A 6235-nucleotide genomic window follows, 5' to 3' on the forward strand; every position below is an offset into this window, starting at 1 on the left:
GCTCCACTGAGAAGCCTGAGATTCTATTATGAGGAGCAAAGAAAACTCCTCAGATGCTCAGGACGGAGCTCAGGCTGTGGGGGGCCGGTGCCAATGTGGAGAAGGCTTCTTCTGTGGCCAGATAAAGGACATCAGGTCCTTCCCTTGTGTGTAGCTGTGGTGGCTTTCACAAGCATTCTCTCAGGGTGTTTTCACCCCGACCAGAAGAGGAAAGCAGGAACCTTAATATTTGACTGGTGATATTGCCAAAACAAAAAACTGTATTGCTCCAGGCCACACAGCGGGAAAGTGGCCAAGTAGATTTCAAACTCACCACTCTGTACCTCTGACTTCCTGTCTCACAGTCTGGGAGGATAGTAATTAAGTACTTTAGCCTTTTGCTTCCTGGATATCAAAGGGCAAAAGTAATAAATACTCCCTAGCTCCCTCCCCTGCCCAAGGCTGCAAGAAGGTCCAGGCAGCTCCCCTGGCTCACAGGGCTACTTCAGGGCTCTATCTAATTAGCCTCCCTCTCCCTGGTGCTGCATTAGCCTTGCATGGCCCTTGGGTGTACAGGGCCAAGCTCTGCCTTTTGTACAAACACACTTGCAGCGTCAGGCTCTCTCAAAGAACAGTTTCACTGAGCTCACACTCCAGTTTTAGCCACAGAAAGGATGGAAGCCTCAGAGAGATCCTCATAGCCTTGGTCTTCCTTTACCCACTGAATCAGAGGGAGACCACCAGCCCCTGACACCTGCCCCTGCCTCACTTATGCTGCAGGGCCTCTCAGTAACCCTGGCTAGCCCACAGGGCAGACATTAGTCACACAGTGGAGACTTTGTGCTCAGAGAAGAGAAGGGAAGTTCTCTTGGTCCGCCCTAGTCTTTCAATGGTGGTGACTCAGGGCCTAGAACTTCTGGTTTCTTCTCTGCACCATGTACCATGACCTTCACAACATGCCTGGCACTGTGGGTGTGGTTCTCCCTCTAGTCTCTGACTCCTGGGTTTTTTCCACTGTACCAGAGCTTCTTCCAACAGCCCTTGCTTGGAGTTGACAGCTCTGTAGCTTGGCCTCACTCTGCAGGAGGCCACACCCCAGCTTTTAAAGCTACAGAGTTGGCTGAAGCCTACCTCAGTGGAGAGCTCCCAGCCTCAGCTTCCTCTCCAGTTGTCTTTTGGCTGCAAACTCATGATGTCACAGACAACCCCCGACCCGACCCCCACCACAAGCTAGTTCTCAAGCACCCAAATTCCTCCCCTTTCCTCAGGAAGGCTGCCTGTCAACCACAGATGGGTATGGGCTGTGCCAGCATCTCCATGGTAACCATGGGCCGCAGCTTCCTGCTTTGATTCAGAGCTTGCACCCGTGGCAGGGCTCCCTTGCAAGGAGGGCTGGCTGTCACAGTAGGCCGATTACACATCTCACTATCATCCTTGCATGGGGATAGCTTAGGGAGGCAGCACAGCTCAGGAGTTCTTTGAGGAAGGTCTGAAAGGGGGCAGACTGGGAAGGCCCTCCCTTCTTTGTGGAATCAATTCTTCACGGTAGGCTCTGGGGCTCCATTGTTAACACTTTTTCAGGGCAATGGGTGAAAGTTGAAAATGTGAGTTTGTGAGTTGGCTTTAGACTTTGCTCTCTTGGGGGATACAGGAGAGCGATTGCAATTGATTAGGCAATAATTCCAGTTCCTTGCCACCCCTAACTCCGTAAAATGTCCCCTGGGGCAGTTGAGGAGCTCTCAACTAGGGGGGCTATTTATCCATGTGGAATCAAAGACTCCAGAGTGAGAGGGGGGCCAGCAAGGGCCAACAAGAGGAGAGCCGACTTGAACTGCACCATTTTGAGAATTGAGGAGGTATCTTCTGAGAGATTCTGTTTCCAGGAGAAAAGCAAACCAGAATACAAACTGCAGCTGCTGCTGTTCCTCCTGCTTCTCATCTCCGTCCTGTAAGCACATCTCCTCTGCTTCCAACCGCAGTAGTAGGAGGCAGGGGATGGGAGTGAGCCTGAAACTCATTATAGCAGACCGGAGCTCACAGCCTTCCCTGACCCCTGCGTATTTGTTCTTTTTTTCTTTTTTTTGAGATGGAGTCTCACTCTGTTGCCCAGGCTGGAGTGCAGTGGTGTGATCTCGGCTCACTGCAACTTCTGCCTCCTGGGTTCAAGCAATCCTCCCACCTCAGCCTCCAGAGTAGCTGGGACTACAGGCACATGCCACGACGCCCTGCTAATTTTTTTTTTTTTTTTTTTTTTTTGAGACAGATTCTCGCTCTGTCACCCAGGCTGGAGTGCAGTGGTGCGATCTCGGCTCACTGCAAGCTCCGCCTCCCAGGTTCACGCCATTCTCCTGCCTCAGCCTCCCGAGTAGCTGGAACTACAGGCGCCTGCCACCAAGCCCGGCTAATTGTTTTGTATTTTTAGTAGAGACAGGGTTTCACTGTGTTAGCCAGGATGGTCTTGATCTCCTGACCTCGTGATCTGCCCGCCTCGGCCTCCCAAAGTGCTGGGATTACAGGTGTGAGCCACTGCGCCCGGCTGACACGCCCTGCTAATTTTTGTATTTTTTTGTAGAGATGGGGTTCCACCATGTTGGCCAGGCTGCTCTCAAACTCCTGAGCTCAAGTGATTCGCCCTCCTCGGCCTCCCAAAGTGCTGGGATTACAGGCGTGAGCCACCGTGCCTGGCCTTGCATAATCCTTCTTTTCATGTTCAACTTCTTTTCCAAATCTCCTTGGAGGGCAGTTAGGTGTTTGCACTTCTGTGACATAGAATCAAGAATACCAGTGGGCGTGGTGGCTCACACCTGTAATCCCAGCACTTTGGGAGGCCAAGGTGGGCGGATCACCTGAGGTCAGGAGTTCGAGACCAGCCTGACCAACATGGAGAAACCCCGCCTCTACTAAAAATACCAAATTAGCTGTTCATGGTGGTGCATGCCTGTAATTCCAGCTACTCGGGAGGCCAAAGCAGGAGAATTGCTTGAACCCGGGAGGCGGGGGTTTTGGTGAGCTGAGATCGCGCCATTGCACTCCAGCCTGGGCAATAAGAGCGAAAACTCTGTCTCAAAAAAAAAAAAAAAAAAAAAAAAGAATCATGTTAGCTGGGCACGGTGGCTCATGCCTGTAATCCCAGCACTTTGGGAGGCCGAGGCGGGCAGATCACTTGAGGCCAGGAGTTCGAGACCAGCCTGGCTAACATGGTGAAACCTTGTCTCTACTAAAAATACAAACATTAGCCAGGCATGATGGGGGGCACCTGTAATCTCAGCTACTTGGGAGGCTGAGGCAGGGGAATTGCTTGAAACTGGGGGAGATGGAGGTTGCAGTGAGCTGAGATCACGCTACTGTACTCCAGCCTGGGCAACAGAGTCCCTGTCTCAAAAAAAAGAATACCATGTTGGGGAAGACTGTATAGGATGATAGCAGGGAGAAGAATTTGGGTCCTTAGGCTGTTAATCTAATAGAGAGAACACCTCAAAGGAATTTGGGGGGCACTAAGGGTGGGAGAGTTGAAGAGATGCCTTAACTTCTGTGGACTGTGATCAGAGTGAACTGTAGAGGAATGAGGCCTCTAGCTATTCTCATTTAGTGCTGTTGTAGACATCACTGGAATTTCCACTATCACTTGGCCAAATGTGAAGCTAAGGATTTGAGCTATTTTGGAATTACTTTTCTTTTTCTTTTCTTTTTTTTTTTTTTTTCCCTGAGATAAGGTCTTGCTCTGTTACCCAGGCTGGAATATAGTAGCATGATCATAGCTCACTGCAGCCCTGAAGTCCTGGGCTCAAGCAATACGCCATGCTCAGCCTTCTGAGTAGCTGGGACTTCAGGCGTGTGCTACCACGCCTTTCTAATTTTTAAATTTTTATGTAGAAATGAGGTCTGGCTATGTTGCCCAGTATGGTCTTGAACTCCTGGTCTCAAGTGATCCTCTTGCCTTGGCCTCCCAAAGCGCTGGGATTACAGGCATAAGCCAGTAAGCCTGGCCTGAAATTACTTTGGATTGCTGACAGGTTCTTCTTAGACAGTGCTGGGAGACAAAACCTCATAGTTCCAGCCTTTGTGAGAATTGCAATAATAATTACTCCTATATTTAATTAATTAATTAATTTATTTATTAGGTCGAGTCTCGCTCTGTTGCCCAGGCTGGAGTGCAGTGGCATGATCTCAGTGTGCTGCAACCTCTGCCTCCTGGGTTCAAGCAATTTTTATCCCTCAGCCTCCCGAGTAGTTTGGACTACAGGTGTGCACCACCACACCTGGCTAATTTTTGTATTTTTAGTAGAGACAGGGTTTCATCATGTTGGCCAGGCTGGTCTCAAACTCCTGACATCAGGTGATTTGCCCGCCTCGGCCTCCCAAAGTGCTGGGATTACAGGCGTGAACCACTGAGGCTGGCCATTATTTATTTATTTTTATGAGACAGAGTCTTGCTCTGTCACTCAGGCTGGAGTTCAGTGGTGTGATCTTGGCTCACTGCAACCTCTGCCTCCTGGGTTCAAGTGATTCTCCTGCTTCGGCCTCCCGAGTAGCTGGGATTACAGGTGCATGCCACCACCTCCAGCTAATTTTTTATTTTTAGTAGAGATGGGGTTTCACCATGTTGGCCAAGGCTGGTCTTGAACTCCTGACCTCAAGTGATCCACCCACTTTGGCCTCCCAGAGTGCTGGTATTATAGGTGTGAGCCACTGCGTCCAGCCTTAATATGTACTAAATCCTATAAATTCATTATCTAATTTAATCCTCACAACTACGCATTTTAACAGAAACAGAAACTGAGTCTTAGGGAGGTAAAGTAACATGCCTAAAGTCACTTGGGCATATGTGCTGGAGCCAGGCCTCAAAGAAAATGAAATCCAGAGGCTGGATGCACCGGCTTACGCCAAAGTATATCCCAGCACTTTGGGAGATCGAGGCGGTGGACCACATGAGGTCAGGAGTTCAAGACCATCCTGGCCAACATGGTGAAACCCTGTCTCTACTAAAAATACAAAAATTAGCCGGGTGTGATCGCATGCGCCTGTAATCCCAGCTGCTCAGGAGGCTGAGGCAGGAGAATTGCTTGAACCTGGGAGGCACAGGTTGCAGTGAGCTGAGGTTGTGCCACTGCACTCCAGTCTGGGCCACAGAGCGAGACTCTGTCTCAAAAAAGAAAAGAAAATGAAATCCAAGTAGCAGCTTGAAATCCAGGTAGCAGCTTAGCAGCTGGGTAGGCTCCCTGCATGGAGACCAGGAACTGCCACTATCTCTAAGAGCAGAGACAACAGGGTGCTCCTCTCAGTAAGCTCCCAAGAAAATTGCCAGGCCATCCTGAAGAGGGCTCTTACTGATCTAACGAAGCAGAAAATCAATGAGATTTACGTGAGGCGTTGTGGCTCGGAGGCTGCTCCCTCACAAATCTGAGCACCAGGAATGTGCTGGAGCCCAGGTGACCATCTGCAGCAGCTCCTGCCAGCCTGTTTCTGTGCTGCTTTGTTAAGTCCCAGAGGCAGGGGATGGGGAAACACAGAGAGAGTGACTCTCTCTGAGGACGCCCTATTTTTCTTCTTTTCTTTTCTTTCTTTTCTTCTCTTCTCCTCTCCTCTCCTCTCCTCTTTTCTTTTCTTTTCTTTTTTTTTTGAGACAAAGTCTCACTCTTGTCTGCCAGGCTGGAGTGCAATGGCACGATCTCGGCTCACTGCAACCTCCACCTCCAAGGTTCAAGTGATTCTCCTGCCTCCACCTCCCGAGTAGCTGGGATTACAGGCACCTGCCACTACGCCCGGCTAATTTTTGTATTTTTAGTAGAGATGGGGTTTCACCATGTTGGCCAGGTTGGTCTCAAACTCCTGACCTCAGGTGATCCGCCCACCTCGGCCTCCCGAAGTGCTGGGATTACAGGCGTGAGCCACTGTGCCTGGCCTAGGAAGCCCTATTTTTCTATCTTTCTGCCCAGGCCTTTCAGAAAATAGACATCTCCCTCCTGCTTGCACCACTTGGAGAGAAGCTCTTCACCTCTCCTAGGGACATGGAGGCGCAGACAGCAGGGCCTCCAGCTGCTCTGCATTGTCCTCTAGCAAGAGGGTCCCAGACAGTAATCATTGTGCAGTGGGAACCTCAGGTTTGGGAGCCACACAGACCCGGGTTCAAATCCTGACTCTGTTCCTACTGCCTGAATGCTTCTGGACAAGTCACTTAACCTTTTGAAGCCTTAAGTGTCTGTGACATAAAAAAAAAATGATAGCCCCCATGTGAAAGGTTTAATGCAAACAAAAG

Source organism: Symphalangus syndactylus, chromosome 6 (assembly GCF_028878055.3).
Source record: "Symphalangus syndactylus isolate Jambi chromosome 6, NHGRI_mSymSyn1-v2.1_pri, whole genome shotgun sequence".
NCBI lineage: Eukaryota > Metazoa > Chordata > Mammalia > Primates > Hylobatidae > Symphalangus > Symphalangus syndactylus.